Here is a 12943-nt window from a genome sequence, read left to right as displayed (position 1 = left end):
TAATCATTCAGTCAATATAACTGGGATTTCCACCATTAATATTTTAAAGAGACTGATATTCACACAATAAGTCAGTAAATTACAACAAAAACGGATAATTATATTGTTTTCTTTGTTATTCAACATTCCTTCACTAAGTAGTTTGTGAACTTGTTTCTCATTAATCCTTTATTAAGTTGAGCCTGAACATGTATTAATAACTACTTCCTCAGTTAGTTTTCAAACATTAAGTAATTTGTGGAAATGTTTTTCGTTGCTTTTTCATTAAGTAATCTACGAACCTTTCCAGATTACTCCTTCGTTAAATGTTTTAGAAACCTCTTCCCTTTATTACTTAAGTAAGTAGTTTGTGAACCTGGTTCTCATCACTCTCTTGGCCTAGCATGGCCAGGTGATTAAGGCACTCGACTCGTTTTCCAAGGGTCGCGGGTTCGAATCTTCTACGCACCAAACATGCTCGCCCTCCCAGCTGTGGGGGCATTATAATGTGACGGTCAATCCTACTATTCGTTGGTAAAAGTTGGTAAAACTCTAGTCTTACACTGCTAAATGAGGGACGACTAGCACAGGTAACCCTCGTGTAGCTTTACGCGAAATTCAAAAACCAAACCAAATCTCATTATTTTCTCAGCAGTTAGTCTGTAAACGGACTTCTCATTACTTTGTAAATAAGTTAGATTTGATTCCTTTATTTCTTCATTAAGTAACTAATAAACCTCTTCTCATTGCTCCTTTATTAGATAGTTCTTATATTTCTATTCAATTTGAGAACTTTTCTCCTTACACTTCTTTAAATAGTTTCTGAACATTGTTCTGAATACTACTTTTTTAGGTAGTTTGTGAATCTGTTTTTTTTTACAAGTATTCGATTCTATAATCATGATTGCCGAGACTGAAGTCACAAAATGTAGTAAAGAGCTATTGTGTATTACTTTTTCTTATGAAAATCATAGAGTAAGATAATTATTGGTCTTAAGGTAATTTTTCGTAACCCTTCTGTTACATATAAAAAGTGGTTGATAAGAGTTGTTTATAGGGGCAACTTGCTCGGTGGGCATGAGGGTTCGACGCACTCACTTAGATTTGTGGTTCTTAGTGTTGACATAAGCCCTGTGCATTCAGCTGAAATCATTCGTAGCACCTGTTACTTGAAAAAGAATTCATCCAATAAATTTTGGCTTCACACGACAAACAACCCGATCTCTAATTAATGTGATGTGTTAATGTTTTTCTTTCTTAAGGTAATTAAGTGAATAAATAGAGTCACGAAGCATATTAGTTCTGAATATAAATTTTATACTGTTTAACATAATAATATGTTAAATTCATCGAATACTGTTTTTGGGTACGCGTGTGTACGCATATAGAAAATCACTATCTTTGTATATCTCATTTTGAAAACTGACTAAAGATAAAAAGATGACCTCTTGAAACGTGGTCTACACAAACACAACAGTGTTTTAGTGGTTTATTATTCTTACTTCTTGATTCGTGCACGATACACGGCAGGTGAGAGAATTCTTGTGATTTCACAAGACCAGTTTGGTGCAGGCGCGTGTGCACATAATGTCTCTTAAAATGGATTTTCTACAGTTGTTGGTATAAGCTGTGAACTCCCGTCTCCAGCACTAAGCCAGTTATTACAGACTAGTCCTTAGGATCAAGTGCGATTATTTCTTTATGTAAGTCTTAACTTGACTGGAATAATTACCAAGAAATTATATTTTATGTCCGCAAGGGCTTTTTAGTGCGCATGTCAACATGCACTGCAAGTAATATCTAAGAGCAACTGATTTGTAATTTCACGTACCAATTGTTCGAAATACGAATAGTGTAGTTTTCTTATAATTAGTAAACATATGCAACATACTTGACGAAAAGATCTGATAATAAATTATAAATAAATTTGTTTGTCGAAATACTATAAATAACTGATTTTTTTTACAACCGCTTAATACTCTGAAATCTCTGATTTCTTGGTTTGATTTAAAATCAGGAATATTCTAACTGGCCCCTCATGAGACATCGGTATGTCTTCGGACTCACACCGCTGAAAACCGGGTTTTGATACCCGTGGGATGAAAATCACAGATAGCTTTGTGCTTAATTCCAAAAACAAACAATGTTCTAATTGTTTCGATTTTACATGTTGCAGGAACAACGCTTTTGGGGATATAATTCGTACTTTTGAAATGTTATCAACTATTTTTATCACGCGAAACTGAGATACTTGATCGTTTTTTTGCATTTTTTCGTCCTTTCAGTCATAGGGACGTTATAAATTGTGGTCAATCCCACTATTCGTGGGTTAAAGAATAGCTCAAGAGTTAGCGGTTGGTGGTGACAACTAGCTGCCTTCCCTCTAGTTTTATACTGCTAAACTAGGGGCGGCTAGCGCAAATAGCCCTCAAGTAGCTTTTTCGAAAATCCATAATAAAATAAACTAAATGTTTGCTTTAAATTTCGCGTAATATTTCACCAAACATGCTCGCCCTTTCAACCGTTAGGGTTTTGTTATAGTATTACGGTCAATTTCATTATTTGTTAGTAACATAGTAGCTTAACATTTGGCGGTAGGTGGTGATGACTAGCCATCTTTCCTCTAATCTTAAACTTCTAAATTAGGAATGGCTAGCGCAGATAGCCTTCGTGTAGCTATTTGCGAAATTCACAACAAACAATCTTATTACACGCTTTTAAAACAAGTATCATCCCCTCTTACGTACCACCACACTTGTTGTAGTGTTACAACATTAAAATTAATCCTACTTAATAAATTGTATACATAATGTTATTGAAGTATTGCGTATTGCAGTCCAAGATGTACGAAATATTTCGTTTTTTGGCATTCCAAAAGAGAAAGAAATGTTAATAGGGTATGAAGATATTTCTACTCCCATTGATGTTCATATTTGATAACTATCAGACTGTTCACATTCGCCGTTTTTCTCCTGAAAAGGTTGTTTTAAAATTAAACACCTCTCTAGAGAAATAACTGAACTAGAGAATTCCTTAGTTTCTATCCATGAAGGAAAAACAGAAACCCTTATAAAAGCCAGTGGACTATGAAATAACGTCGGTTTCTATATATGAAGAAAAAAACAAACTTATAGAGAAACCATTGAAATATGGAATAGCTAAGGGTTCTTTCGGTGAAGATAAAACAGAACCCTAGAAACACCACTAATGTAGGGAATACTTTAGATTTCTATCGGTGAAAGAAAAACAGACTCATATACAAACCATTGCAATACGAAATATCTCAGGTCTACCTCGGTGAACATAACCCTAGTGAAACAAATAAATAGGAAACAGCATAAAATTATGTGGATGAAGAAATAACAGCAATAAATTTGTTTGTTTGTTTTTTAATTTCGCTCAAAGTTACACGAAGGCTATCTGCGCTAGCCGTCCCTAATTTAGCAAAGATTAAACGGAAGGCAACTAGTCATCACCAACCCTTGGGCTCCTCTTTTACCAACGAATAGTGGGATTAACCGTAAATTATAATGTCCCCACCGCTGAAAGGGAGATCATGTTTGGTGTGACGGGGATTCGAACCCGCGGATTAGTAGTCAAAGCCTTAACCCACCTGGCTCTGCCGAGCCAATAGATATAAAGTTGATATAAATACCAGAAGCAAGAACAGATGTTTGTCTTAACAACAAAGGAAGATGATTACCTACAAGTAAATAATAATATTTATTAGTGTTAATTTTTATTTATTTATTGACAGTAAAACTATTTCATTATCCAGAACCTCACATTCAGTACTGGAGAGCCCGTTTATTTGAATGACAAGTTTTATAATAGATAGGTTGCACGCGTGGGAAACGTTTACTAAATCTTTATACACCCTATTAACTACTTCCTGTAATAAATTCCAGACCAGATGATAGATATTCCACGAAAATTATTGTATACGCTTTACCAGGTTAAAGGAAATTACCAGTTTTAAACTAGTTGTGGCTTGAAATGAAACACACTGCTTAGAATTACTGGTAACAACAACCTTAACTCCCGCATGATCTTGGTAAGAGCCTCTATGGCAGAAAATATGTATAGGGGTCTTCAACATATTTCTAATATTAGAAAAAGTTTAAATTACTGGTGTTTCATCGTAATGAAATCGTCCCCCTCCCAGTTGCTTAGCGGTAAATTCGAGAACTTGTAAACCAGATTTCTACGCTTGTGGTGGATATAGTACAGACAGTCCATTGTGTAGCTTCGTATGACAAAAAAAACACAACAAACATGACAAAAATAACACCACCTAGATTTATTACAAAAGCTACAGTTAAGTTTGCCTTATTTATGTATATTTTTTCCCATTATTTTACCTGAAAAGAGAAAGTGAGGGGTGTGATACGACCTTTAAAAAACTATAAAAATAAAATCCCCAAAATTCTAACTTTTAAGAAGAATGGTTGTTTTAGCACTACAACAATACATGTTGATTATTTAGTGTAGTTTAATGATTTCTTTCAAACATTGTTTTTTAAAACGCCACAGTTTTGAACTTTAAGATATAATTTGCGCTACATTTAGATATTTGCGTGATTTACGCTTTTTGTTTCACTTCATTTGGTAGTATTTGTATGCCGTCTAAGCGAGTGTGTGTTTGGTGTTTTTCTTATAGCAAAGCCACATCGGGCTATCTGCTGAGTCCACTGAGGGGAATCGCACCCCTGATTTTAGCGTTGTAAGTCCGTCGACTTACCGCTGTACAAGCGGGAGGCCCGTCTAAGAGAAGTTCACTACAGATGAATACAGTTTAAAAGATATGAGTTTTGTCACGAAGCTTACAATTGAAATTTGATAATCATGTTCATTATGCCAGTTCTGACATTGAATCTTTATACATTAATATGTTATTAGAAGAGAGTTTACAGCCAAGTACTAGTATTATTTACAATGATGATTCCGACTAAGTAAGCATTCTGAAACATGTCTTATTAATTGATCAATTCTGCTATTAAAAGAGTCCCATTTTGTTTGAAAAGGGGATATTTTTTGTTGTTTTTCATTTTCGCGCAAAGCTACATGAGAAATATCTGCTCTAACTGTCCCTAATTTAACAGTGTAGGACTAGAAGGAAAGACGCTAGTCATCACCACTCACCGCTAATTCTTGAGCTATTATTTAACCTATGAATAGTGAGACTGATCCTTACATTACAACACTCCAATGGCTAAAAGGGCGATTGTGTTTGGTGTAACGCGACCCTCATATTATGAGTCGAGCGCTCTAATCACGTGGCCATGCTGGGACGGACGACGAATGATCAGATTGACGGAATCGTCAGGGGCTCAAGATTAACCCCTTCCTCCTACTATTTTTCTGCTTATTAGTGTTGATGATACCTTTATTATTTTAAATATTTTGATCAAGCCCCCTTCTGATATTTGAACAGAATGTCTATTAAGATCTTAAGATGTCTATTATTTTCTCTGGTAAACAGTAATAACAAACATCTTAAGTATTTATCAAAGGAAACTTTTACGAGATAATATTTTAATTCTACAAAATAAAAAATTGTGTTGCGCAGTTGACATAAGCTGACAAGTTAGAGGTCTATACATTTTTAATATAGACAATTCTACACGGAGGGTCGACATTATACAATCAAATTTTCTAGCAAAATTTCTTAAGCATATGTGTTTAAGATCAAATAGGTTTTGGTTTAATAAGTATGTCTTTCTAGAGACTGTGATGTACAGTACCTTGCAAAAGTTATTTCCCCCTACCAATAATATCACATTTTGAAGAAATACAAATAATGTGAACACTTTTTTAATGAACTTGCTTCTATTCAGAATTCTAATGACCAAACTTAAGTCAGTTATGTGTGAAAAGGTTTGAATTTGAGTAAAACCTGCAAAGAAAATATATACATTAAAATTTTCTAATTGCATAAGTGTTTAGCCCCATTGGTGTAAGCCTTTGGCAGCAATTTCTCCTTTGAGTCTTTGTGAATAGGTCTCTACTTTGAAATAATGAGATGGTGCTCATTTATGCCCATTCTTCATGGAAAAGTTGCTCACATTCTGACAAGTTTGTTGGGGATCTTTAATGGACTGCAATCTTCAAGTCTCGCGATAATTTTTTTATCGGATTCAAATAAGGGATTTGGATCGCTGATGGACATTCAGTTTCTTCTTTGGAAACTATTCCAGCGTGGCTTCGACCATACTCTTCTGGTCATTTTCCCTGCTGAAATGTGGATTTTTGACCAATCTAAGATTATTGGCTGATTCAAGCAGGTTTTCCTCTGGGATTCGCCTGTATTTTGTATCATCCAGCTACCCAGTTCCTGCCGATGAGAATCATCCTTTTAATATGATGTTGCCACCATTGTGCTTGACAGTTAAATGGTGTTGACTGGATGATATGCCGTGATGGGCTTTTGAATTTCGACCAAAAAATCTCAGTTTTTGTCTTATATAACCACAACATCTTCTGCCACAAGTCTACAATATCATATACATGCTTTGTCACAAACTTCATATTAAATTTAAGATGATTTTTTTAGTAACGCCTTCTATCTTGCCACGCGTCCATACAGGCCAGCTTTGTGTAGGGATCAAGATACTGTTGATGTATGAATCCTGACTTCCATCTCAGTCAAGGTACTTCACAAATCTTTCAAAACCATTTTTGACTTCGTAATGGCATCCATAACCAGTTTCATGTTTACTAATTGCTTAGTTTGGAAGTGGCCTTATTTGGGTAGTAACTGAGTGGTATGAAGCACATTTCACTTCTTAATGGTGAATTTCACCAGACTCAAAGGAATAATCAACGATGTTCAATTTTTCTTGTAACCTTATCCTGGTCTATGCTTCTCTGCCACTTTAATCTTGACTTGTTTGGGAAGCTCATCGTTATTCTGGCCCAGCATGGCCAGGTGGATTAAGGCGTTCGACTCGTAATCCGAGGGTCGTGGGTTCGAATCCCCGTCGCTCCAAACATGCTCGTTCTTTCAGCCATGGGGCGCTATAATGTGACGGTCAATCCCACTATTCGTTCGTAAAAGAGTAGCCCAAGAGTTGGCGGTGGGTGGTTATGACTAGCTGCTTTCCCTCTCGTTTTACATTGCAAAATTAGGGACGGCGAGTGCAGATAGCCCTCATGTAGCTTTGCGCGAAATTAAAAAAAACCAACAAACTCTTCGTTATTCATGGTTGGTTTGTCGTATGAATATGTGAGCTGTGACTTGAACAGGTCTATTTACAGTCAAGATAAATCACTTTGATTACATACAGATAGAGACAGTTACAGTAATTTTCGGACCTTTCAAACTAATTTTTGCACCTGAACTGATTTGTGGCTGTCGAAGAAAAGGGGTTGAATATTTATGCAATTGAGAATATTTTAATTTTCTTTAAAAATCTAACTTACTTACATAATATGAACTTTTTTTAACTTTCTATGTTTGAAGGAAATTTTGTAGATTCTAAATATAAAGTTCCATTTAAAAGTTTCATAATTGCAAGCTCAAACAACTGAAAATTTGTAAACTGTACAAGGCACTATAATAAAGGGTTTTCCATTTCACAACTAATGCGTTTTAAGGCTCATAATATAGACTGACAAAACTGTTTTGTAATGTTGTTTCAGATTTTTGACAGATCCTTCGTTAAAAGAGTGAGAATCAGTTTCCACTACTCAGTCTTGGTAAATAGCCTAAAAGCTGGCGGTGTGTGATGTTCACTAATTACCTTCCCTCTAGTCTATAACTTTAAAATCAGGGACGGCTTGCGCATATAGCTTTTAAGTAGTTTTGTGTGAAATTCGTCAACAAACAAACAGTAATCTGTAATTTTTCGATACTTGTTGTTAGCTTTTGTGTATTTTAAGCTTCTGACGACCGTGGATGTTTATATATATATATATATATTTATTATTATTCAACTGAGTAGGAAAGAGAAAGACAAACAACCGAGAGTAAATTACTCTGAAACAATGCCTTCATGAAAGGTCATGGGTCATAAGGAAGCAAGCCTGAGATTCACAAGTGAGTTTTAAATTAATTATAAGTATTCCACAGCAGCCCTCTTCTAGGGTTTATAACTTCAAACTTCTTTTCATTTCAGCCATAGCAGTTCCTACTCTCGCCTACGTATTACTCTCAAATAATCGAAATAACAGGTTAGGATTATGTATACCCCCTCCTCTTGTTTCTAAGTTACGAGATCGTGGAGTTGGACTGAAAAATTACAGCCTATCTTGTCACGTGGGCGAGAAAAGGTTGCACAGCAGTGAATCATTTTTATTGAATTTATATCGCGATTTATCAGGTACTTATGACGTAAATTTAAGTCTGTAAAAAAGTGATTTTACAAAGAGTGTTAATACTTTATTTTTCTCGTTTGTCTAAACACGATAAAATAAAGCTTATTGTCTTGTCTCCACCCAAATTCTTTATAAAATTATCAACCATTCCTTTCCTATTAGCGGCTCGACTCCCAACCTGAGAGTTGCAGGTTCGAATCCTAGTCACATCAAACATGCACGTTCTTTCAGCCGTGAGTGCGTTATTATACGATAGTCAATCCCATTATTCGTTGGTAAAAGAGTAGCTCAAGAGTTGGCAATGGGTGGTGATAACTAGCTGCCTTCTATCTAGTCTTACACTGTTTAATTAGGGACAGATAGCACAGATAATTGTTATGTAGTTTTGCGCTAAATTTAGAAAAGAGAAACAAAACCTTACCTAGTTCGTATGAGACAATCAGGATGATAAGCTGAAATAAATGTTATTTTTACTGAAGAGAACGCCCCTAGTGGCTCAGCGGTACGTTTGCGGACTTACAACGCTAAAATCCGGGTTTCGATACCCGTGGTGGGCAGAGCACACATAGCCCATTGCGTAGCTTTGTGCTAAATTCAAAACAACAACTGAAGAGAATCGTTATTAACAAAACAGAAATGAGGCAAAACACTAAATGTGGACTCTATTTTTTCTTTCCACAACTATGTGTATCAGGTCACAAGACCGATAAAAAAACCTCTTCCTCCTTCCCTTTCCACTCTCTTCCCTGGTGATAATTTCTAAAAATACTTAAACATATCACGCTGCCGGCCATTCAAGATACCCCATATTATAAAGTTGACACCCAACCAACATAATTTATCGAACACCTGGGCACCGTTTATGTCAATAAAAGTTATGAAATATGTTATTATTGTGTAATAGTGACATCCAACCGGCAAAAGTTGCGAAAAACACGAGAAAACTATGGAAAAATTGACTCACAATCTTCAAAAAACTACCAAACACATAAATATCTTTACTCACTCTCTTTAGTTTCATTATAGTAGTAGCGCGTATAGTATTGCACCATTTAAAATGTTACCTGAGAAACTAGAAATGTAATGTAAAAGTTAAACAGTTCGCTACCAGCTGATAGATAAGTTTTTGTTTAGAAACTAAGCACAAAGCTACACCACTGGTATTGAAACCCGATTTCCAACGGTGTGAGTCTGAAAACGTGTTGCTGTACCACTGGAGAGCAATAGATAAGGCAACAACTAGAACAACAGACGAGAAAGAGATTACTTTCAATAACACCTAATGGTAGATTTGGGTGAGCACATTTAATATGACAGGGATTTGAACCCGCCACTATCGGATTACTAGTCGAGTGCCTTAACCAGTTGGCCATACCATTAGTTGATTAGGTTTAAAAACAAACTGTGAAATTTACTTCACTTTAGAATGATAAAAAACAAAACATTTTAGAATTTAAATACAGTGTTTTACTTTTGGATTTCATAAGAAACAGGGAATATTCTATTTCTTAATGTTAGTTTCGCGAACATTTTAGTATATTTATCTGAATGAATATATTATGAACTAAGTTTCATAAGCAGAAAGTACTGAGTTCGCAACTACAAATTATGATAGTAGCGAGAATATACAGCTGATTATTCAAGGCAATGCAAACCGTCAGTGTAAACTCTGTACTAATGTATTATTCAGAGGCCTAGTGTGTAAAAATTTAGCAAATATTTGTTCTTACGAAAATTATAAATACATATTTTGTATCTAGCTTCATGAAATAATAGGCCTTAATCTATATATATATATGTATGTATAAAAAATAGTGAATATATGTCTGCCTTCTCTCTAGTCTTACACTGCTAAATTAGGGACGGCTAGCACAGATAGCCCTCGAGTAGCTCTGATCGAAATTCTAAACAAAACAAACAAATGTTGAAAGCTGGTTCCTAGGCTTCTGAATGATGTAACGCAATAACATTAATCAAAGGTTGACTCGCTGATGTAAATCACCATAGACGATGTATAGATTACCTTTTTGTCCTATGAAAGGCTTGTTTGTTTGTTTATGAATTTCACGCAAAGCTACACGAGGGCTATCTGTGCTAGCCGTTCCTAATTTAGTAGTGTAAGACTAGAGGGAAGGTAGCTAGTCATCACCACCCACCGCCAACTCTTGGGCTACTCTTTTACCAACGAATAATAGAATTGACCGTCATATTATAACGCCCCCACGGCTATAAAGGCAAGCATGCTTGGTGCGACCGGGATACAAACCCGCGACCCTCAGGTTACGATTCGAACGGGCGAATGTTTTTCATTTTATCAGCTAATTATTCTGCTCGTGCTGTCTAATGTTTTTCATTTTGTCAGCTAAAGATTCTGCTCGTACTGTCTAATGTTTTTCATTCTATCAGCTAATTATTCTGCTCGTACTGTCTAATGTTTTTCACTCTTCTAATGTTTTTCACTCTATCAGCTAATTATTCTGCTCATGCTGTCTAATGTTTTTCATTCTATCAGATAATGATTCTACTCGTGCTGTCTAATGTTTTTCATTCTATCAGCTAATCATTCTACTCATGCTGTCTAATGTTTTTCATTCTATCAGCTAATCATTCTACTCGTGCTGTCTAATGTTTTTCATTCTATCAGCTAATTATTCTACTCGTGCTGTATAATGTTTTTCATTTTATCAGCTAATGATTCTGCTCGTACTGTCTAATGTTTTTCATTCTATCAGCTAATTATTCTGCTCGTGCTGTCTAATGTTTTTCATTTTATCAGCTAAAGATTCTGCTCGTACTGTCTAATGTTTTTCATTCTATCAGCTAATTATTCTGCTCGTACTGTCTAATGTTTTTCACTCTTCTAATGTTTTTCACTCTATCAGCTAATTATTCTGCTCACGCTGTCTAATGTTTTTCATTTTATCAGCTAAAGATTCTGCTCGTGCTATCTAATGTTTTTCATTCTATCAGCTAATCATTCTACTCGTGCTGTCTAATGTTTTTCATTCTATCAGCTAATCATTCTACTCGTGCTGTCTAATGTTTTTCATTCTATCAGCTAATCATTCTACTCGTGCTGTCTAATGTTTTTCATTCTATCAGATAATGATTCTACTCGTGCTGTCTAATGTTTTTCATTCTATCAGATAATGATCCTACTCGTGTTGTATAATGTTTTTCATTCTATCAGCTAATGATTCTGCTCGTACTGTCTAATGTTTTTCATTCTATCAGCTAATTATTCTGCTCGTGCTGTCTAATGTTTTTCATTTTATCAGCTAAAGATTCTGCTCGTACTGTCTAATGTTTTTCATTCTATCAGCTAATTATTCTGCTCGTACTGTCTAATGTTTTTCACTCTTCTAATGTTTTTCACTCTATCAGCTAATTATTCTGCTCACGCTGTCTAATGTTTTTCATTTTATCAGCTAAAGATTCTGCTCGTGCTATCTAATGTTTTTCATTCTATCAGCTAATCATTCTACTCGTGCTGTCTAATGTTTTTCATTCTATCAGCTAATCATTCTACTCGTGCTGTCTAATGTTTTTCATTCTATCAGCTAATCATTCTACTCGTGCTGTCTAATGTTTTTCATTCTATCAGATAATGATTCTACTCGTGCTGTCTAATGTTTTTCATTCTATCAGCTAATTATTCTACTCGTGCTGTCTAATGTTTTTCATTCTATCAGATAATGATTCTACTCGTGTTGTATAATGTTTTTCATTCTATCAGCTAATGATTCTGCTCGTACTGTCTAATGTTTTTCATTCTATCAGCTAATTATTCTGCTCGTGCTGTCTAATGTTTTTCATTTTATCAGCTAAAGATTCTGCTCGTACTGTCTAATGTTTTTCATTCTATCAGCTAATTATTCTGCTCGTACTCTCTAATGTTTTTCACTCTTCTAATGTTTTTCACTCTATCAGCTAATTATTCTGCTCACGCTGTCTAATGTTTTTCATTTTATCAGCTAATCATTCTACTCGTGCTGTCTAATGTTTCTCATTCTATCAGCTAATTATTCTACTCGTGCTGTCTAATGTTTTTCATTCTATCAGATAATGATTCTACTCGTGTTGTATAATGTTTTTCATTCTATCAGCTAATGATTCTGCTCGTACTGTCTAATGTTTTTCATTCTATCAGCTAATGATTCTGCTCGTGCTGTCTAATGTTTTTCATTCTATCAGCTAATCATTCTACTCGTGCTGTCTAATGTTTTTCATTCTATCAGCTAATCATTCTACTCGTGCTGTCTAATGTTTTTCATTCTATCAGCTAATCATTCTACTCGTGCTGTCTAATGTTTTTCATTCTATCAGATAATGATTCTACTCGTGCTGTCTAATGTTTTTCATTCTATCAGCTAATTATTCTACTCGTGCTGTCTAATGTTTTTTCATTCTATCAGATAATGATTCTACTCGTGCTGTCTAATGTTTTTCATTCTATCAGCTAATCATTCTACTCGTGCTGTCTAATGTTTTTCATTCTATCAGATAATGATTCTACTCGTGCTGTCTAATGTTTTTCATTCTATCAGCTAATTATTCTACTCGTGCTGTCTAATGTTTTTCATTCTATCAGATAATGATTCTACTCGTGTTGTATAATGTTTTTCATTCTATCAGCTAATGATTCTGC

The sequence above is a fragment of the Tachypleus tridentatus genome, chromosome 7 (genome assembly GCF_004210375.1).
Source record: "Tachypleus tridentatus isolate NWPU-2018 chromosome 7, ASM421037v1, whole genome shotgun sequence".
NCBI classification, from domain to species: domain Eukaryota; kingdom Metazoa; phylum Arthropoda; class Merostomata; order Xiphosura; family Limulidae; genus Tachypleus; species Tachypleus tridentatus.
This window is presented reverse-complemented; position numbering follows the sequence as displayed.